This window comes from Anser anser, assembly GCF_964211835.1.
Source record: "Anser anser genome assembly, chromosome: 5".
Lineage (NCBI taxonomy): Eukaryota > Metazoa > Chordata > Aves > Anseriformes > Anatidae > Anser > Anser anser.
The window spans coordinates 67,192,942-67,214,669 of NC_139725.1; the positions used below are offsets into that span (position 1 = coordinate 67,192,942).

A 21,728-nucleotide genomic window follows, 5' to 3' on the forward strand; every position below is an offset into this window, starting at 1 on the left:
AATCCGTTCTTTTGTGTTCGAGTGGTGCATCGAGAAGCTGGTCTTGGGTTAGAAAATGTGTGAAACTGGCACGTCACAAACTGTAATGCAGAGAGATCTTTGATAACAAAAGCGTATTTCTGTTGGTGAGTTACTGGAAGGCTGCAAGAAGTCTTGCCTCAAAAGACTCTTCTGAAATGAATTCTGTTGCCATCCCAATTTTTTTTTCCAACGGGCACATTCTTGGGACTTGCTTCTGCAATGTCGAGAGTTATGCAGGGTTGGTTTTTGATACCCAGCGTAGAGAAGGAGTTAGCTTACATTCAGGTGCTGCGGTTTCTGCACGTGTCTTATAACGTAGGTTCCCTGCTTAACTTGCAATTTATGAGGTTCCTACCACTGAGCACTTTCCTGTCCATGCCGAACACAGCTGAGTTGCAGGCTACCATTAAACATCAAATGTTTAATATAGATTGTTAATAACAAATCGCAACTGTTAGGAATATATGCTAAAAAAAATAAGCACAGAAAGTAGAAGCTCTAGGCTGTGAGTGGTCTGTCCCATACTGATACTGCATGTTTGCACTGAGGCAGAATGATTGCTTTCACTCGCTTGTGGAGCGATGAGTCTAGGCTCTCACTGCTAGTATTTTTAGCAAGACTGATTGAGCATTTCTCTAACATATGAGCAAGTGTTTGAGGAGCAAGTGATGGGTATGGGCACTTAGAAAGAGACTGCCAAAGGGCAGCTTCCTATTTTATAACTGAATTTTGTGAGCGTTGGTCCTCGTTTCATACTGAAGGGGAGTATGCTCTAGTGAAGGGAGTATGTTCACGTGAAAGGAAAAGGCACTAGTCTCCCTCGTCTGCCATTATTACTTCCTTGCTGCTAGCTCTGTTCTTCATAGAAAGCCAGTATGTTTCCTCGTCACATTCTAGTCTGCCTTCCTACACTTCAGCCTTTGCCTCCTGGGTCTCTTGCCTTGCATAGACAATCTCTCCCCTTCTCCTCTTCTTCATCTCATTTGTAAACCTTTTATCAGGCTGATTCTTACTGGCTTCCCACCCCCACCCCCCGACCTTTTTCTATATTTTCCTTTTTTTCTATTTTTTTTTTTACAGACTTAGGATGGCTTGTCTTGTTAGTTACTTTTCTTCCTGCCAGCCCCCAGCCTCAAGTTCTCTGATGCGACTTCAGAGGATCATCTTTGATACCTCCGCATCTGAATAATACGGTTTCTGTCCCATGCTCTAGCTGACAGCAGGACGGACTCTGAGTGCAGAGGAGAGGTTGCTTCCTCCTTAGTTTCCTATTGCGTCTCATACTGGTTTGGGTAAGCAATTTCAGAGGAAATTTGACTTCTCCGTGGAGCAGTGTGTGCCTGACAGCTAGCTGGAGACAGCACACACGGCATTGAGTCCGTGCTCCGAGTGCGGTCCTGAGTTGCAGTAAAGGTAAAACAATTGCAGACTGACAGTTTAGCTTCTAAGGAGCATATACAAATAGCACGTTTGCCTCTGATGCTTAAAAGGCGAGGTTCCGAGATCATATTTCACGGACTGCTTCCTATAGATTTCAAGAAATGCCATCGTTCTGAAGCACAGCCGCGCTTTAAGGGAACAAACTGCCTTGAGACCCATTACGTGGGAGGGAACCGGGGGCGGAAGTGACGTCAGGGCGTGCCCTCACCGAGGGCCAAAACGGCTCCGTGATTGGCTGGACCGTGAGGGCGGATGTGGTGTCCGAGCGAGCCGTCATTGAGGGCAGGAGCATTCCATGATTGGCTGGGAACCCAGGACCGAAGTGGCGTCACGGCTAGCCTTCCCTCAGGGCGGAAACGCTCCGTGATTGGCTCCGAGGAACCCAGGGCGGAGGTGCCGTGCAGGGCTTGCCGGCACTGTGGGCGGCAGCGGCCCGGTCGGGGCGCCGAGGCGCGCTGCCGCAACAAAGTTGGTGGTCGGTGCCGCCCCGGGCACGGAGTAGCGTGCACCCCGAGCACAAGGGCGCGTGCCAGCTTTACGGGAGCAGGTTATGTAGCGGGGCTACATAACACATAACAGCTTCAGCTGTCGGGGGAGGGGAAGGCGACGGGGTCTGGCCGCGATGCCGGGGCAGCGGGAGCCTCTCCGGCTGCCGAGCTTCAACCTGCCGCACAGCTCAGCGCCGCGCAGCCGTTTCCTCGCTGCCTCAGTCCCCCCCCTCCGGGAAAGGCGAGAGAATAGGGGGTGGGGTGGGGTGGGTAAAGCGTGCGGGTTGAGATAAAGACAGTTTAATAGGACAGCAAATTAAGAGAAAGTAACGACAACAACGTGTACGCATACGCAAAGCTACCGCCGCACGCCGCAATTGCTCGCCGCACGCGTGTCCGGTTGCCCGGCCGGTTCCTGAGCAGCAGCCGCCCCCCGGCCGTCCTTCCCGGTTCCGGACACCCCTTCGCGGCCAGCTCGGGTCGCCGTCCCGGTCGCGCCTCCTCCCGGCTCCCGGAGCAGACAAAGCGTCTCCCCTCCGGCTCGAGCGCGCTCAGCGCTCGCAGCCCCTCCTCGTGCGGCGGCTCCGCTCCCCCGGTCGCCGCGCCGGGCCGAGCCCCGCGGCCCCGTGCCTCGCTCCGGAGGCGTCCGCAGGCGCTGAACGGAGGGTCGGAGGACCCCCGCCGGCGGCAGCCTTCTGCCGGGCCTTCCTTGCCGGCGAGAGCCCCCCGGCCCTGCCCGGCCCGGCCGGCCGCGCGCAGGTCCCGCGGCGCTGCTCGGTGCCGCCGGGGCGGGCGGCTCGGGGCCCCGGCCAATGAGGCGGCAGGCGGCGGCGCGGCTCCGGGGAGATGGGCGGGGCATGCAAATCACGCCGGAGGGGAGGGGAGGAGGGCGGGCGAAGGGGCGGGGCGAACGCTCGGAGGAGGCCGAGCTGCGCCAATCAGCGCGGAGCGGAGGTCGGGCGCAGGGGCTCGGTGGGCGGGGCAGGCGTCCGGTGAGCGGCGGGGAGGGAGAGGCGGTGCCGGGGGCGGGGCATGCAAATTCCGCGCGGGGCCGAGCGAATCGGGCGCGCGGGGGCCCGAAGGGGCCGCCGGGAGGCCCCGGCGACGCGGCGGCGGGGCGCTCGGGGGTCGCTGCTGCGACCGGAGCGCCCGAGAGTGGGCGAGGGTGGCGGGTTGAGCCCCGGGAGGGCGGGGACGGGCGGTGGAGCAGCGGCCGTGAGGTGGGGGTGGTGGGCGCGGGAGGGGGTGTGTGTGTGTGAGGACGAGCGTTTGTTTGTTGCACTTTAATGCCCAGCACTAGTGGTTTGGAGGGTGGCGCTGTAAGTGGAGCGTTGGAGGGGCTTCCCGCCTCTGCCAGTGAATTGGCAGAATGATTAGGAACCGCCTGTTGCTTCGCGGGATGTTCGGAATTTTGGGTTGGTAAATGGAAAGGGATCCTGGCGTGCGTATCTGCATCCTTCCTCGTAGTAGCAGGATTTTTGACGACCCTTGGTTGTTGCATTATCCCCTGTGTGAAAGGACTAGTACAGCGGTTCACTGAAACTGCGCTATTGAAACAAATGACCGTGGAGCCACCACCTTACTCCCGTAAGGTGATGATATTAGAGGGGATGGAAAGCAAAGAAGGTGAAGAAGAGGAAGAGATCTACCAAATTACACCTCAGAGAAAAGTTTTGCAAAAATCAACAATTTATAAAGAAGAAAAGGGGGGAATTGTGGGAATAAAAATGTTGCTTTTGCAGAGTTACGTTGTTTAGAGGGAAGTAATGCGGTGTTGAGGCTCGCAGTGATAAGAAAGCTTAACGGACAACCTTGTAAAATGCAGACAACCGGACTCCTCAGAGCAGCTAGGTGAAAATCACGGTGTCAAGTCAGATCAGTGAAGAAACATTACCACTTCAAACAGTAAAAAAGTCAAAAGAAATTTGAAATTGAACAGGCCAGCAACTGAAGGCCACGTAGTGTCTGTGAAGCGTCGGATAGGTTGTGAACCCGGAATACCCAGTCAATGGGGAAACAGGGGAGGATCCCGGTCGTCGAGAAAGAAAGTACATAAACCGTACTGTGTGACTAGTAGGCGCGCTCCTGCTTGTGGGACACGTGCCATTGCGATCGCGAATAAATTACTGCTTCACTGAGATCCTCGCCTGAGCCTAAGCTACTGGCTACGGAGTGTTTCTCACACTCCCTGCGCGTAATCCTGGCTACAATATACCGCGTTATCGAAGGTGCCTTTTAAACAACATTGATAGAAACTCAGGGGGCGATAGTACTGACCCTGGGTGTGGAACTATCCACGCTGCACCAAATATGGTAGCCACAGGAACGCTAATATACATAGCGCACGCCAGATGCAACGTGAGAATCCTGCAACTGGATGGCCTGTCCCAAATGGCGAGAGGTGGTACTGGCTACGTGGCAATAAAGCCAGGAAGGTGTTGCCCCTGGGATGGAAGGGAGCTTGCACCCTGGAGGCAATAATTCCAAACGTAACTATTATTGAAGACCCACAAAGCCAAAGGCCCCTTGAGACCACACGCAGGATTAAGCGGACTCCAGACAATTCTCTAGTAAAATTCTCTAGTATTTCACAGCTTTGCAAGGTGGTTTTTACCTTGGTTAGGGGTGGGTGAATTAGAAAAAGCGATTGTAAATATCTCCGCTATAACTGAAGAACTAGAAAATAAGTTTGATAAGTTTGCAAAAATAGGACTGTAGAATCGAATAGTATTCGATTCATTAATAACCTCATAAGGAGGAGCGTGCACTGTAATTAATGCTAGTTGCTGTACAGATGTAGATCAAATGGGACGGATTTGACTGATATTTGGGGGGAAAAAAGTATACTGGGGGGGCGTGGGGGGGAAAGATCCTACATAGAGTAGCTCAAGATGACAGTTCCTGGGCATTTAGAAACATTTGGGAGAAACTAACTTCGTGGTTACCTGAACAGAATTGGCTCAAACCACTATTTGTTGGTATTGTAAAAATAATGGCATTGTACGCCTACCATCCCCCGTGACATCCGAAGAAGACTATTGCGCCTTAACGTTGGAGAAACTCAAGAGCGCGGTACGTGAAGAGGTGCAAAAACAACAGTAGGAGTAAGGAAAGGAGAGGAGGGAACTGTGAGAAACTAAGTTGTGTTTTTGCAGTAGAGAACTAATTTTCTGTATTCCGAGGTAGCTGTGCAGTCATAATGAGGAGAAACGCTACGTGGTTAAGCGGACAGTAGGCAGCCTCACTGTTCCGAAATAAGGCAGAAGCTTGAGGAAAAACAGGCTGAGCAGCGTGGGAACGGTAAAACAAAGATCACAGGTTCCTGAAACATAAGAAAAGGGAAAAAAAAAAAAAAAAAAGGAAATAAGAAGGGAGCAATTAAAGGGTTGAAAAAGAAGTAAAATTGTACATACATGGTATAGAGGAGCGTCGAGCAGCTTGTGAACCTGCAGTACTCGGCCAATGAGGACACAGGGGAGGGGATCAGGCGTCGGGGAATAGGGAATAAAAGTTGATGCTGTGCTTACTGCAATGCGCTCCTGATCGGCAGGACGCCCGCCACTGCAACCGCGAATAAAATAGCCTCAGAGAAGATCGTGTGTCAAGAAAATTATTTGAGATGTTTCTCGCAGATATACTTGACGAGGGAGGACCAAGAACACCCGCGCCTTCTTTAAAAAAAATAAAATAAAAAAATAAAAAAAAGGCAGCACAGGGGCAGCCTCAGGGTCGCCTTCCCACAGGGAAGCGGCACCGTGATTGGCTGGACCGTGAGGGCGGAAGTGGCGTCACGGCTAGCCTTAACTCAGGGCGGAAACGCTCCGTGATTGGCTCGGAGGAACGCAGGGCGGAGGTGCCGTGCAGGGCTTGCCGGCACTATGGGCGGAAGCTGTCGGGCCGGGCCGCGCTGGGCTCAGCTCGGGCTGGGCCGCCGAGGCGCGGTGCCGCAACGAGGTTGGTGGTCGGTGCCGCCCCGGGCCGGGCCGGGCCGGGAGGGGACGAGGCGGCGGGCGGTTGGGGCGCCACGCGGTCGGCGGCTTCTGTGGAAACGGCCCTTGTGCGGGGCGGGGGCGGCGCCGCGCCGGAGCGGAGCGGACCGGGCGTGCGGCGGGATCTGCATTGCGCGGGGCTTCGGAGGGCTGGGGGGGAGGGGGGCGAAGCGGCGCGGGGGGGGGGTTGCGTGCGCTTGGCCGACTCCCCTCTGCGTCGGATGGACTGCTCCGTCCCGCGGCATGCTGGGAGCTGTAGTTCTGTGGTGCGCGGCCGGTCTTTTCCCGAGCCGGGGCCGGGGCCGGGCCGTGCGCGCCGGGAGGCGCAGGTTGCCGCTGGCTGCGAGCGCGGCTGCCGGCGGTGAGGCGAGCGAGAGCCTTCGGGGGCGCTTCCCCGGAGCGTCGGGCCGGGAGGGGTGGGGGCTGCGGCGGCCGGGCGCGGGTCCTCGCTGCGCTCGATCGTCGGGCTGCGCCTCGGAGGTTTTCCTCCCCCCGCGTGCTGACGGCCGGCTCTCTCCTTTCCCTGCGGCTCACCAGGGCAGAAGCAGCTCCCCGCCGCTGGGACCCCCGCGGGGTTTGTCGCCGAGCGAAGGTGGCGCAGCAGCTGAAGGGAGGAAAGCTGCAGCTGGCGTGCTGCAGTCGCAGGTTTCCCAGGAGAAAGAGCAGCCCGTCTGTCCCAGCTGTCCGGGTAAGTCGCAGCGACCTCCGGGTGAAATCCAGGTGTGCTCTAGTAACTTTCCTGCACCTCAGGCTCAAAGGCCTGATTGAATTTGCAGAACTGTGAACGGATGAACAGATTGGAGGATTTTTTTTTTTTTGGAAGGAGGCAGTCCCTAAACCGATGCAGTCTAACTGCATCTAAGATGTAGGTTGTTACTTCCATAAGCTATAAAGGAACTTTACATGTTTTTTAAGTGGAGTCTCATGTGCGTGCGTTTGGCTTGTCCTGATGGCTGGTGTAGGTGATTGCTCACATGACCAAAAACTCCTTGTGCTGATGTTGGATCTGCCCGTTGGTAAAGGACCGCATGTTCAGCTTTTTTTCCTTACCGTGTCGTAGTTATTTTATTATTATTTTTTTCTGAAAGAAAGGGCGGATTTTTCATTGGTTTCTCTGTGAGCATATCGAACCAGATTGCAGTAAATACACGTAAGCGAGTAGGCTGCAGCACGTACTGGTCAGTATCAGAGTACTACTCTGCTAGCAGAGGAGAGCCAGATGAAGATGTTCAGGGTAAGGGCTTGTTCTGCCTCAAGTTGAATGGAAAGAAGTTTCTGAAGTTGAGCATCCCGGGGAATGTTTGTAGGACTATTTTTAGACGACGAAAGTTCAAATGGCTGTCGATGAAGGGGATTTTGTTGGCTCTTTTAGACAGCTATTCCTACCGAAGATCCCATCGGTTACGAAAGGTGGTAACCTTGCAGTTTCTACGGTCTGTAGCAAAATAAACTGGCAGATGAATAAATGAGCAGGCACAAATACACGTGACTCTATAGCCATGTTGTGGTTTAACGTAGCTGGCAGCTAAGCACCACATAGCCGTTGGCTTGTCCTCCCCTCCCCCTCTCTGGGATGGGGGAGAGAAATGGGAAAGTGAAGCCTGTGGGTTGAGATAAAGACAGCTTATAAAAACAGGAAAATAATAATAATAACGATAATAGTACTACTAATAATAATGTGCACAAACAAGTGATGCGCAATGCAATTGCTCACCACCTGCTGACCGATGCCCAGCCTATCCGCAAGCAGCTGGTCCCCCCAGTCCTGCTAGCCACCCCTATATATTGTTTAGCATGACGCCAGATGGTATGGAATACCCCTTTGGCCAGTTTGGGTCAGCTGCCCTGGGTCTATCCCCTCCCAGCTCCTGCTGCACCCCCAGCCTGCCCACTGGCAGGACAGAGCAAGAAGCCGAAAAGTCCTTGGCCTGGTGTAAACACTGCTCTGCAACAATTAAAACATCAGCATGTTATCAGCGCTCTTCTCATCCTAATCCAAAACATAGCACCCTACCAGCTACTAGGAGGAAAATTAACTCTATATTAGCTGAAACCAGGACAAGCTGAGGTTAAATAACCTGCAGTTTCTTCTGTTTTATCTTTCAAAGAATGTTCTTGCTGAGCGCCTGAGCTTTTTGCTCACCTTACCGAGGAAAGGAATGGCTGTGCTTCTTCCCCCCTCATCCCTATTTTTTTTCCTCTTCTCCCTCGATGACAGGGACTTGAAATGTTTTTCTCAGATGTCCATGTGAAAGTTTTAAAGAATGCTAATGGTGAACACTGACAGAATTGGGTGACTTTTTAAAGGTGGAGGGTGAAGAATGTGGAAATTCCTAGTACGTTAATGTTACTTTGTTAACAAAACTGATGTAATAGCCACTTGCTGTTTCTGTTTTTTTGGTTTGGCTTGGTTTTCCTTTCAGTAGTCTCCCGAAAGGCTTTTGTTGACAAAACTTTGGTCTGCTTCAGCTTTAAGAATTACCCTAGAAATAATGAACAAGTGCTTGCAGGGCTTTCCAGAATGCTAATTGTAGTCAGTCAAGAATGACTTGGGAGGCAATTCCTTTCACGTAATCGTAGAGTGGTTTGAGTTGGAAGGGACGCTTAAAGATAATCTAGTCCATCCCCCCTGCCTCGATCAGTGGCGTCTTGCACTAGGTCAGGTTGCTCAAAGCCCCATCCAGCCCAGCTTTGAGTATCTCCAGTAATGAGGCCTCTACAACTTCTCTGGGCAGCCTGTTTCAGTGTCTTACTACCCTCATTGAGAAGAACTTCTTCCTTTTGTTCAATCTAAATCTATCTTCCTTCAGTTTAAAACTTGTCTTGCCTTGTCGCTACAGGCCCTGGTAACAAGTCCTTGCCTGTCTCTTTTGTAAGTCCACTATACGTGTTTAAAGGTAGTAATGAGGTCTCCCCAGAGCCTTCTCTTCTCCGGGCTGAAGTGTGACACAGCCCTTCTCCTGGTGCTGGCTTGCAGGTCAGTGCCAAGCTACCGGAAGGAGGTTTTTATGTACTTAGCTACTTCCTTCAAAGGGAAGTTGAAGTACAGACAAGCTGACTGAGAACACTCCAAAGTGGTAGACGCGAGACGTTTTGTAGGACGCCAGCTCTTTTCCTCTGTGAGCGGAAGGAAAGCTTGTTCGGGCACAGGTATCTATCACAGAGGGATGCAGCTCTCGTTACCACTTCTGCTGACTCCTGAAGTGTTCCTATGCGCTGGTCTGATATCCCTGCCCATCTGTGGCAGAAGAGTTTGTCCCTCAGATTGCAGAAGCAGCATTGTGGAATTTAGGTTTTGGAATGTATTGAGATTGTACTCCTGAAATCTGATCTATTTCAAGATACTACCTATCCTTTCAAACCTTGCTTCTCTGAAATCCAAGTCGTTGTCATTACCCCAGAAATACCGAAGGGAGAAATGCTCCATTGAGCAAATTATCAGAAAGACAGAATCAATTTAGGCAAGCCTCTCTCCCGTGGAATTTGTGGATTCCTTAAACTGGCCTGGCAGGAGTATTTGAAGTAAATACTATCCAAGAAAAAATTATTCTCACGTGTCCCCTCAAGACTAGGAGATGGTTACCCAGCAAAATGCTTGCTCGAGGCACGGGCTCAACAGCTGATTAAGTAATTGGAGTGTGTGGGATAAAATACTGCAGACAGCACAGTCCACGCATTTGGTTGTTTAATGCCACTGAGATATGCTTTTATAGCAGAAATGTCAGAATTAACAGTAATACAAGGAAACGATGCAAACCTGGAGGTAGGCAGTGAGCTTTGTGAGCAGGGAGTGCTGGTGTGGCCCTGTTCCTCTGACTACACCTGTGCGAATCAAGTAGGGGAAGTGAGTATGGATGTGGTATTTCAGCCCTTTCAGGGAGCTGAACGTCACCTGAAAAGATGACGACATCCCTGCCCTGAAGGACCTGCCCACCACAGTCTGTAGCATTGTGTGCATTTGTAGATTGCTGGGCCTGAGAGTAGGGGACTATGGGATGTTGGGGCTGGGATTTGATTTGGGGATTCCCCCCAGCCCCACAAGCTTAGCTTTTAAGTTAAAGCTTGGAAATAGAAGAGGGAGTGAGGGAAGAAAAAAGCAAAGCCTTACAGAGCCTCAGCTCCATTGAGGAACGAATAACAGTCTGTCTGCTTCTGGAAGAACTTCCCACTGCTGAGGATAGATGGGGTGGACCCCAAAAACTAGATGGGATTCTGTGTGAGCTGGTAATACTGCCAGCAGGACTCCATAGCTGACGAGAGACATTATTTGTTTTGATGTCCGGCACAATGAAAAATGCTTGTTTCATCCAACCTGGGGAAGTAGTATCAAACTCACAGACAGAAACAATATTAGTAAGACTCTATTATACAGTCATTGTGAAAGTTTAGCATAGCGAAGAAACTGTGTGTATAAGGTGAAAAATGGAGTCATACCTCCGAGAAGTCCCAGTTTGTGGTCTTTAATCTTTTTTCTTGTTTTTTTTTGGGGGGGGGGGGGGGGGGGGGGAGGGAAGGGGGGTAATGAGGGAGAGAGACGAACATTACCCAAAAAGGTGACAAAATCCGTGCCTAAAAAGCTCACCTGCTACAGCTTTTATAAATGATCTTTGCACTGCAAGTTTCAGTTTTCATGAAGCCAAATTGACATAAATCTGAAAATTTCCATGGGTTTAAAAGAACGCTTACTGAAATATTCTTGTCATTCACAGTAATAATGGAGTGAGTGAACTTGTTCCACATAGTGACCTTACTTTATTTTTTTTGTATTCCAGCAAACCTGTGCAATCCCAGGAGTGTAAGTACAGTCTTGTGTAGCATTGTCATTCTGCCCCACCACTCTGATATCTAACAAGGTAATACTTTCTGGATGTTGTCTACAAATTCTTTCCTTTCTTATGTAAGAGGTAGATGCATGTATTGCCTAGTTTGTCATAGATTGTTGCTGAAGTACTGTTTTATTTGTATTTGTGAAGACAGCAGAATCAAAGATAGCAGCTCGGCGACTTCCACCGAGATGGTCATTAAGATAAAACAGTGAAGTTTCTAGCATATATTAAAAAGCCTGGAGGAGTTAGCATAGCTTGCAGGAAATTGTGCTGGAAAGAGATGATATTTGACAGCAAACATGAAAATGTTGTCTTTTTACCAAGAATGATGAGAACTGCTGCGTCCGCCCTGTGTTTGGATGGGTAAGTGGGGTGAGTGAGTTAAGAGGAGCTGAGCGTAGAGTTTGTGGCGGAATTGAGAAACGAATGAGATAATTTAACCTCTTTTCTGTGCATGTCTTTTTTTTTAAATCCCATACTTTTGTTATTTTCAAGAATTTTTAATGTAACTCTCTATTTTAACTGGTTTGGTTTTGTGGATAGCAGCTAACTATAGAAAGAACTAAGATCCTGAAGTGTCCTTGGAGCCGCTAACTCTACTTCTTTATCTCTTCCCTAAGAAGACGTCCTGGATTTAAAGACGGTGTGTATTAAATGAAGTATGAGAAGAAACAGCTTCTTCGGACACTCGCGCTCCTCTTCTTCAGCTCGTGCAGAAGGCTGACAGCCTGTCTCACTCTTGTCAGTGCTATCCCACCAGCTCCTGTAGGAGCTCAGCACCACGTTTGGCCTGTTGCGATCTTCCCGCTCCCCTCATTTCTGTGCTGCAACGCCACCATGCACGAGAAGTCAGGTAGGATATGAAGACCTTTGAAATTGCTAAAGAATCAAACCTCAGCTGTCAGTTTTAGCCCATTGTATTCCAGACGTTTGCTTTGCTGGATGATAGTTTCGTTTTTGATTTTGTAATACGTTCTTTGTAGAGGTTATTTTAAGCAGACAAGTAGGTAGCCTCCTCCTTTCGGTGGATTTGTGCAGGTTTTAGCTGAGCTTTGCATATCTGAGCGATTGCCCAGTGGCTGTTCTGGTCTTGACGCGTCCCTAAAACCTTTGTCCGCCTCGCCCCTCCTCTTTGTGTATTAAGATGCATGTTTGCGTAAAAATTATGTACACCGTGCATAAGCCCCCCAGTGGTTATGGGGCATTTTCAGCATTTCACAGATAAGACTCTGTGTTTACTTAATCACTTAGGCATAGTCCTGGCTTTCAGCGTAGGCATAGCTAATGATTGTTATTCAAGTGGTTATGAAGTTCCCAACGTTTGTTTGTTTATATATATATATATGTAGAGAGAGAGAGATACATACACATATGTATATGTATGTATATACATAAATGAAACTGAGTCTGTGGAGTAAAAGACTTGTCTGCTTGCTGTATATACTTACGTATCAGCAGACTCATACGCAAGCTGATCCAAACTGGGTGCCAAGCTGTGCCTTTTTTGTCGCATGGAATATGCAATCTGTGCACCTCAGGTGTACCTTGTCTATTAACTATCTCTTACATTGTGCTACCCTATTAATATCAGTGGATGTACCCAGCACCACCTTGGGGCTACATAGAATGTGGAAATTTCTAGTATGTTAATGTTACTCTGTTAACAAAACTGACGTACTAGCTGCATGCTGTTTCTATTTTTTTGTTTTTCTTTTCAGTAGCCTCCCCAAAAGTTTTTGTGGACATGTGTATCTTTTCTTGTTCTTCCAGGATTCACTTGGCAGGGAAGACAACCATGGAATCCAAGGGCTGTGGACAACCATCTACCAGATGGTTGTTGAAGATGCCTTCGGTCACGTCATTTGTCCTTTTAGCTCGCCCTTTCCTTTATCTTGAGTTGAATTTTTGTGCAGCGCTATGTTTGCAGTGGTAACACTGCTGCTGAGGTGTTTTCGATTAAAAACGATCTTAACTGTAATAGTGAATTCACTGAGTGTGGCTTTGTATAACGACTTCCACGACCATAACATTTTTCTCCTTTGTCACAGATAGGAGGAAAACTCTTTAGAGAGAGATGGAGAAGGAATTAATTATACCTCTGCCTCATCCCATGAGACCAGAAGACGTGTAGTAACTGTAAGCTGCGATTCTCAGGAGACATACTAAGCATCTCTGGTTCCTTCTCGGCCTGCCCCCCTAAGGCCTTAGGGATGAGAAATCTTAGGCTTAATGTTTTTCTCTATGAAATACTGTCGTGTTAAGGGGCGTAGCTGACTAACTGTTACGGGTGTGGTCGGATTCGGGGTACTGAACTACCACGGTCACGGATTCACCAATAACGTAGCACACCCTCGCTCTAGTTGTGTTCAATGAGAACTATCACGGCTAGGAACAATGCAACGAAGGGCAGTTTATTACAGCAACAGGGACACAGGTTCTTTGGAATTGCCGGCGATAAATTCACTGTCCGCAAAAGCAAGCGAGCACGCATGAAATACACGGGTACTCGTCCTGGCTATTAACGCATTAAAAGGCACAAAGGCTCTAGAGATTTCTGAGTTTCTGCGGAGACGCCTGGTACAACCAAGCATTCAGATCTTACCCCACGACATCCCAGTGCGGGGGGAAGAGAGGCTCAGCCCGTCAACTGATCCCGGAAGTCAGAAAGGTATCCTTCGTGATGGTATCTTCCCTAACATCCCCTTTCACTTAAGCCAATTTACATTATCCACCAATCTGTTCTCTTTAGAGACCAGTGATAGGACCCGTGGGAATGGTGTCAACCTGCAGCAGGAGAGGTTCAGGCTAGACATCAGGAAGAGGTTCTTCACTGAGAGGGTTGTTGAGCACTGGAACAGTCTCCCCAGGGCAGTAGTCGCTTCACCAAGTCTGCCGGAGTTTAAGAAGCATTTGGACTGTGCACTTAGTCATATGGTCTGAATATTTGGGTTGACCTGTGTGATGCCGGGAGTTGGGCTCGATGATCCTTGTGGATCCCTTCCAATTCGGGATATTCTATGACTCTGTGATTATTTTCTGTCCCTTTTAGGTGGAGCTTGAGTGACTCTAGTCAGGCATATCTTGGTTATGATTTGTAAAGTTTTCTTGCTTTTGTTTAAAGCTATAGGGGTCTGAGAAATTCAGAGCGTGTGCTCAGTGAGGGGCGGTCGCAGCTTGGAGGCATGGAGCTTTTGGGATGGAGGTGTGTTTGGTATTATAGTGATGATATAATGAGCAAACGTTCACTAGAGTACAACGTTCTGTCAAAACCATGACAGGTGGTTGGCTCAGGGTGTGAGAAACAAAGTTGTGTTTTTGCAGTAGAGAATTACTTTTCTGTATTCCAAGGTAATCGTGTAGTCATAATAAGGAGAAATGCTAAGTAGATAAGTGAAGGGAATGAGGACACAGACTCCAAGATAGTCGAGAAATGGAGACCCTTTATTGTTCCAATGCCAGATATTATATAGCTTTCTGAACCAGCTACATGCACTGCACGCAGCTAGCGTGCGTAGTTACAGACTTCTGATTAGTGCATTCCTTTTGATCATGCATAGCCCTCTATAGGCCCGTCCGAGCCTAGCAACTTCTTACTGGTTCCCACTTTCTCTTATTCTAGCCTGGTGTCCTGGTTCCAGTTAGGACAGAGTTAAGTAGCTCATAGTAGCTGGTAGGGTGCTATGTTTTGGATTAGGATGAGAAGAGCGCTGATAACATGCTGATGTTTTAATTGTTGCAGAGCAGTGTTTACACCAGGCCAAGGACTTTTCGGCTTCTTGCTCTGTCCTGCCAGCGAGCAGGCTGGGGGTGCAGCAGGAGCTGGGAGGGGACAGACCCAGGACAGCTGACCCAAACTGGCCAAAGGGGTATTCCATACCATCTGACGTCATGCTAAACAATATATAGGGGTGGCTGGCCGGGGTGGGGGGGCCGGCTGCTCGGGGATAGGCTGGGCATCGGTCAGCGGGTGGTGAGCAATTGCATTGTGCATCACTTGTTTTCTTACACATTATTATTGTTAATACTATTACCATTATCACTATTATTAGTATTATTGTTATTATTATTTTCCTGTCTTAATAAACTGTCTTTATCTCAACTCACAGGCTTCACTTTCCCGTTTCTCTCCCCCATCCCAGAGAGGGAGGGGGGAGGGTGAGCGAACGGCTCTGTGGTGTTTAGCTGCCAGCTGGGTTAAACCACAACACCTGGTTACCACTCTATGCCTGTGAGTAACCTTCTTCTTAACCCTTAGTGCACCGCTGTATCAATCAGCTCCAGTTTATCACTGAATGGGTCACCTGTAGATAAGTGGACAGTAGAAGGCCTCACTGTTCCAAAATAAGGTAGAAGCTTGAGAACAACAAGATGAGCAGTGTGAGAACAGTAAAACAAAGATCACAAGTTCTCAAAACATAAGAAAGGAGAAATTAAAGGGTTGAAAAAACAGAAAAATTGTACATACGTGGTATAGAGGAGCGTCGAGTAGCTTGTGAACCTGTAGTACTTAGCCAATGAGGAAACAGGGGAGGTGATCAGGTGTCGGGTAATAGGGAATAAAAGGTTATGATTTGTTTACTAAAATGCGTTCCTGATTGACAGGATGCCCGCCATTGCAATCACGAATAAAATAGCTTCACAGAAGATCCTGTCTGAAGAAAATTATTTGAGATTTTTCTCACAAGGATGGTAAACATGCAGCTTATCAGTCTTGGTGCGCATAAGAGCATCAGGTCACCGTCTCATCACAGAGCCTATCCGTGGTGTCTCCACTCTGCTCTACGCTCTGTACTGTTCCTTAGAGTCAGCACACCAAGTTCCCCTAGTGCAATAGCATGTAAAGTTGGAGGCCTAGGGAACGCTTAGGTAGCGCAGCTACCCTCCACCCTGAAAGCTTTTTCAATGCTGCATGTTTTCTTTAAAATGTGAATATTGGTTTAATTTGCCTAGTTACTTAAGGCAATTACTCCACAAGTACCAAAAGCGATATGGAGAAGCCTACTTCCAGCATCTCTGTTGGTAATAATAGCTTCATACTTGTGTGCTTATCCTCATGCCTTTTCCTTTCAAATACTGGAAAGGCAGAGACTGTTCAACAGAGTCATCTCTGATCCAAAAACCAAAACTCTGATTTCATCCCAAACTAATGCTGTCTGATGTCAGTAAAACTGCTATTACTCTCGGTCATCCTGGCTGTCGCAATTGTGCCTCTGTTGGACTCTCTGTCCAACCCCGTTGATCACCCCTGTCCCGCTCCCTGCCCCCCGGGTGGTTCTTCTGTCCCTCTGCCCTGCTGTCTGTCTGTCCACCCAGTTCCTCTCTTGCTGCTTGTATCCTACTTGTGCCCTTTTCCTTTTTCTTCCTCCTTCTGTGCCTCACAGCCCATTTCTGCAGGAGGCAGCTGTTCCCCAGGGCATGGATGCTGAGACGGACGGATGGACCTGCTGGATGCCTGAGCCCCGCAGCCCCCCAGGGGAAGGGGAGAATGTCTGGGCAGGGAGTTCTGCCGCAGTCTCCCTCCCAGGAGTCCTGCGTAAGAGTTTAATAAAGTTTGCTTTCTGGCTTGTGCTGCCCTCTGTGTTTGTGGACACTGTAAGTGGCTGTGGCCGTGCTGCTGGGTGCAGGTTCCTGGGTGTGGCGGGGGCAGGGGCTGGGGTGTTGGCCCTGTGTTTATTGTCCATGGGGGAGCCAATGGACACAGACAAGCGATCTGGGTGTGGGGGCCACCCTGCTGGGGAGGCTGCAGGCGGGGGGGGGCAAGGGCAGCAATGGTGGGGGTAGGCCTGTGCTGTGTTTGCTCCCTGGGGCAGGTGTGCTGGGACTGGTCTGTGCAGAGAGAGTGATTGGCGAGCGTGACCTGGGCTGTGGCTGCTGCGGAGCAGCAGGTGAGGGAGGGCCTGGGTGTCCGTGGCAGAGGGGAGGGAAGGGTGTTGGGGCGGCTGGGTCCTGCGGGACCCCTGGCTGGGGTAGTAGGCGGCAGATCAGAAAGCACGGGTTTGACTCTGGGGTGGGGTGTCAGCTGGGTCAGGTGGCTGGGAGCGTCTTGCCCCACAGCATGCCGGGAGTTGTGGTCTTTGGGCTCCGGGCTTTTGATCGGCCACATTGGTTTCCAGAGCATGCTGCGAACTGTAGTTTCACGTTGCCGCTCAGCACGGGGCCTTTTAGGATGGGCAGTTACTTCCTCCGTGCCCGTGGAGCGGGGTGCTTTTTCTTGCCGTTCTTGTGTGGTGTTCCACGCGGCTCCCGCCGCTTCCCTTAACGAGCAGACGGCCTGGGAAGCCGTGCCTGCCGTTCTGTTTCCGCCCATGCATGGAGCAGGGTGGCGCGGCGGCGCCTGGTGTCACCTGGTGGCCGAACAGCGAGCGGTGCTGTAGGCGAAGAGGCGCTGCGGTGACGCGTCGCTCTCTGCTCCCACCTGCTGGCGAAAGGGAGGTACTGCAGACGGAGGAGATGCGCATGCGCTGTAGCAACTGCCAGGCTTCGTGCCCCGCAGCATGCCGGGAGTTGTGGTCTTTGGGTTTTGAGCTTCCTGCCGGCCATGTTGGTTTCCGTGGCATGCCGGGAAATGTAGTTTTTCACATTGCCGCTCAGCTTCCTAGTGGGTAAGGGCACGTTGCTCAGGGCAGTTACTTCCTCCCTGAGACGACATGTAAAAGTAATTCTTGAAAAAGTAATTCATGAAAAGTAATTCTTTTCCCATGTTTTGTTCATGATGTTTGTAGTGTGCCTTTTTACGTGTGTGTTTGGCCTGGAGCTGTCCTGCCTGGCAATTAGTGATGGTAGCTAACATGGTGGTCCAACAGTGCAATAATACATTGTCCTGACTCTTTTGGGAAAGACATCTGGTCTGTCTCTGGGCGAATACTCAAGCTCTGGGTGAGTACTTAAGGGCAGCTGGCACAGTCTTTTTTTCTTTTTTTCCAGCAGTAGGTAAACCTTAGGAGGAGCCGGTCAAAGGAAACAGCACTTTCTGGAACTGTCAAGTTCTTGTTCGGCAACTTGGTGACTGGTTTGATCTGCCTTTTCAGATGTAAAGGCAAGCGGACTGCTGTTTTGAAATGATAAAATTAAAAACATGAAGTTTGTCAAATGTGGCAGTGCCTGTTTGCAGTCTGTTTATTGCTTTTGCTAGTGGTAGGTAACACTTCTGAGGAATCGGTCGAATGAAAGAGCACCTTCTGGAACTGTGAAGCTCTGCGTTGGCAACTCGGTGACTGGCTTGACCTACTGTCCATTTCCAGAGGGAAGCGGAAAGCTGTTTTGAAGGGAAGCTGTTCTGAAATTAAAAAAGAAAAAAAATAATGGCGCTGCTCTATGGCACCTGGAGGACCACCGCTCTGCGTGACAGTTAAAAGAATGTGATTTGGAGATGGAGAGCAGCAGAGGTAAAGCAGCTGGGAAGAGAGGTGTAAGTATTGCAGAGGTATTGCAGTAGGTAGGTAGGCTGTGGTTATGAGGTGCCTCAGGGTGTGCTTTGTCTTGTTTCTGCAGTTCCCTCGTGCAGCCGTGGAGAGGTGAATTCCCCATGTTGTGGAGTGGTGCAAAAAGGTGAGAGGGTTGTCAGCCCGGTCAGTTTCCTTCACCAAAGCTAAGGTAAGTCTTTCAGGAGAAACAGGCTGATTGCCTGTGCTGCACTCTGCACGCTGTTGACCTAAGCCAGACCAAAAACAGGGCTGCTGTTCCTCCTGCTCTCTTTATCTCTTCTCATGCACGGCCCCTCCCATTTTCCACATGATTAGGGCAGGCATTCTGCCTGGGCTGCTCTTTGGGGGTAGGGGCTTTGTTTTTCCTTCAGTCAGTTGCAGGGTTCTTTAGGTGGGTCAGAGCCTATGGACTGATGCATTTCAAATTGAGACCGGTAAGCCCATCTTTTTGAGGTAACTAGTAGGGTCTGTTAGAGCAAAGCTGCCAGGTGCCCCCCCACCTTGCAGGTGGCTGCCAAATGCCCCCCCCCCCCGGCCTTGCAGGTGGCCGAGTTTGAGCTTGGATCTACTTTCCAGGTACAGAGGCAAGTGGACTGGTCTTTTGAAATGATAAAATTAAATATAGGGTCACCTGTGGTGTTGAAGGGTGGGTGGTAATGCTGGCAGCTGAATGTTTATCGTCTGACTGTGTTTTCCTTTGTTCAACCTGAAATGCAGTGCGCAGTACAGGACGTCACAACCCGAGCTACCTCAGGCAAGGTGAGCAATGAACAGAGGTAGCAGTTATTTTTGGGGTGCGGTTGTCACTGCAGTTAAGTTATTACAAAAAGTAGAATAAAAATCCATTTTGCCTTTTAGAGATGCTCTAGGTGGCTTGAGAGCAGATGGAAACATCTGCCTCGGGGCTTAGGTGAGTGGGTGAAGTAAAAGAGCGGTTGAGAGTAACTGTCCTAGGGGTGCTGTGGCTTTTGCTGCTGTGGTTGCTTTCTCTTCTGCTTATCAGGTGCCACAGGCAAGGTGGGCTGTGATAGTCTTTGGAATAGGAGCAAAGCAGGTCACTGGAATGCTGTTTGTTTCCTGAGAAAGGTGTTGCAGAGGAAAAAGGTGGTCTGGCGTAGCAGCTCCTGATGGTGGTCTTCTTCAGTAGGTGAAGCGGTGCCTGAAGCCCCATCCCGTGTAGCCTGAAATGGTGTGTCTGTGTTTGGGTTGGGGTTGCACCTTGGTGAGTGTAGGGATAGGATTTAAGCTGGTGCAGCAGAGGGCCAGGCTCCATTGTCCTGTAGTGTGTTTTGACCCATCAGCATAGCCTTTTGGTTTTCAGATAGCCTGCTCAAGTACGTGATTTATGCTGCGAGTGATGTTATTACATGGAATTGATCTTTTTTTCTGGTGTGTAATCCGTTATGCTCCTAGATTTTTCTTCCTGTATAAAAACAACGGTTTGAGCTGCTTGCAGTTGAAAAAAACTTCAGTTACTTGCTTGGTCATATTGTCCTTTCAATATTCAAAGCTGCAGCAAAAGCATGGGTATTGTTGCTTCTAGAATCACCCCAGTTCTCTTGTCTGCAGTCTGCATGCTGTTGAGCTAGGCCAGAAAAAACAAACAAACAAACAAAAACATAGTTGCTGCTGCTCCTGCTCTCTTTCTACTTTCTTGTGCTTTGCCCCTCCCCTTTCCCAGGTGATTGGGTTTGGGTGCTGGGCGGGGCCAAATGGTATATGAGCCCCAGGTATGCCATTAGGGAGTTCATTGTGCCTGGGCTGCTCTTTGGGGTAAGTGCTTTGTTTTTCAGTCAGTTGCAGGGTTCTTTGGGCAGGTTGGTGTCTATGGATTTCTAGATTTTAAGTGCTTGGAAATCACTTACTAGAGGGATATTTAGCAGAGGTTGCTGGCTCACTTGTTTTTGGGATGGTGGGATCCACTTGTGTTTTTGGGTTATATTTGAATCTCTAGACGTATGAAGCCACTTGTGTAACTCACCAGAGGACTAAAAAGAGCTTGATTACACACTACAAGAGGCTTGACCACGTAGGCGCAGTATTACCAAGAGACTGAGCAGGGTCGTATCAGAGTTACCTTTTTCATCTGTAAAGGGTAAGTCTGTGATTAGCCCTGCTGGGGCTACTGTGTGTGCATGGCTTTTTGGCATTTGTGGAGCTCAGTTGTGTTTTTTGTGTGTGTATGTTATTACTTTTTTTTTTTTTCTTTTGAGAGCCAAATAGTGTGTGTGCTGAGCGTTGTTGGCAGGAGGAGGTGGGGAATTGTCTGGCAGGGGAGCTGTTCAGGACTGGTAGGTTTGGTTTCTAGGAGCGTGCAGCATCCTTCCTGTGCGATGCCACTGATTGTTGGGCAGGAACGTTCCAGCTCGTGTGTCTTAAACAACGTAGCTTGTGCAGTGTGTGTTGTGTGGCCCGGGCAGAGTTTGCCGCGGCGCTGTGAGCGAAGAATCTCAGCTCGAGCTGGTGAGCAGCTGAAGTAAAGGAGCTGGGAAGAGAGAGGTATTGCAGCAGGTACGCTGTGGCTGTGAGGTGCCTCAGGGTGTGCTTTTCTCTTGTCTCTGCAGGGCCTTCATGAAGTCTTGGACAGGGAAATCCCCGTGTCACGGAGCAGTGAGGGAAGGTGGGAGTTTTATCAGCCTGGTGATCCCTTATCTGAAGCGAAGGGAAGACATTCAGGTGTTTCCCTCTGAGGGTCTGAGGTGAGGCTGTTTGGGACAGAGGAGCAATGTGGCAGGTGGTCGCTTGCAAGCACAGTGGTCATTTTGTCCTTCTGTGTTCCCAGGTGGCATGGGTGATGGTGGCCGTTCCTTTCGAGCTTGGATCTAACTTGCAGGTACAGAGGCAAGTGGACTGCTGTTTTGAAACGAAAACATTAAATATGGGGTGACTTCTGTTGTTGAGGGATGGGTGCTAATGCTGTCAGCTGAATGTTTGTCTTCTGACTGTGTTTTCCTTTGTTCAGGCTGAAACGCAGTGTGCAGTACAGGACGTCACGACGCGAGCTACCTCTGGAGTGACTCTGGTGAGTGATGAACAGAGGTAGGTGTTATTTTTCGGGTGCGGTTGTCGCTGCAGTTTTTTTAACTATATCAAATAGAGTAAAATTCCAGTTCCTCTTTTGGAGGTGCTCTAGGTGGCTTCAGAGAACGGGTGGAAGCATCTGCCATGTGGGGTAGGTAAGCGGCTGAGGTAAAGGAGGGGATGAGAGTAACTGTCTTGAGGGTGCAGTGGCTTTTATTGCTGTGGTTGCTTTCTGTTCTGCTTATCAGGTGCCACAGGCAAGGTGGGCTGTGATAGTCTTTGGAATAGGAGCAAAGCAGGTCACTGGAATGCTGTTTGTTTCCTGAGAAAGGTGTTGCAGAGGAAAAAGGTGGTCTGGCGTGGCAGCTCCTGATGATGGTGGTCGTCTTCAGTAGGTGGAGCGGTGCCTGAAGCCCCATGCCGTGGAGCCTGAGCACGCCTCGCTGAGGATGAAGCCTGCTTTCCAGCAGTTCCCAAAACTGTGTTGAGGCTGAAATAGTGTGTCTGTGTTTGGGCTGG

At 49.9% G+C, this 21,728-nt stretch overlaps 1 long non-coding RNA gene across 3 annotated transcripts; it reads left to right on the forward strand.

Annotated features, from left to right (window-relative positions):
- The first annotated feature begins 3,152 nt into the window (after positions 1-3,152).
- On the forward strand, positions 3,153-17,705 carry LOC310900338. 3 transcript variants are annotated; one of them, XR_014585051.1, is made up of 7 exons: positions 6,160-6,299; positions 6,476-6,626; positions 10,711-10,791; positions 11,385-11,617; positions 12,535-13,432; positions 16,146-16,649; positions 17,692-17,705. It is a non-coding gene; the product is annotated as an uncharacterized lncRNA (long non-coding RNA). The 3 variants fall into 3 exon arrangements; XR_014585049.1 differs by lacking the exons at positions 6,160-6,299; positions 16,146-16,649; positions 17,692-17,705 and adding an exon at positions 3,153-3,169 and having other exon boundaries at positions 12,535-12,742; XR_014585050.1 differs by lacking the exons at positions 6,160-6,299; positions 16,146-16,649; positions 17,692-17,705 and adding an exon at positions 5,776-5,903 and having other exon boundaries at positions 12,535-12,742.
- The last annotated feature ends 4,023 nt before the right edge of the window (positions 17,706-21,728 follow it).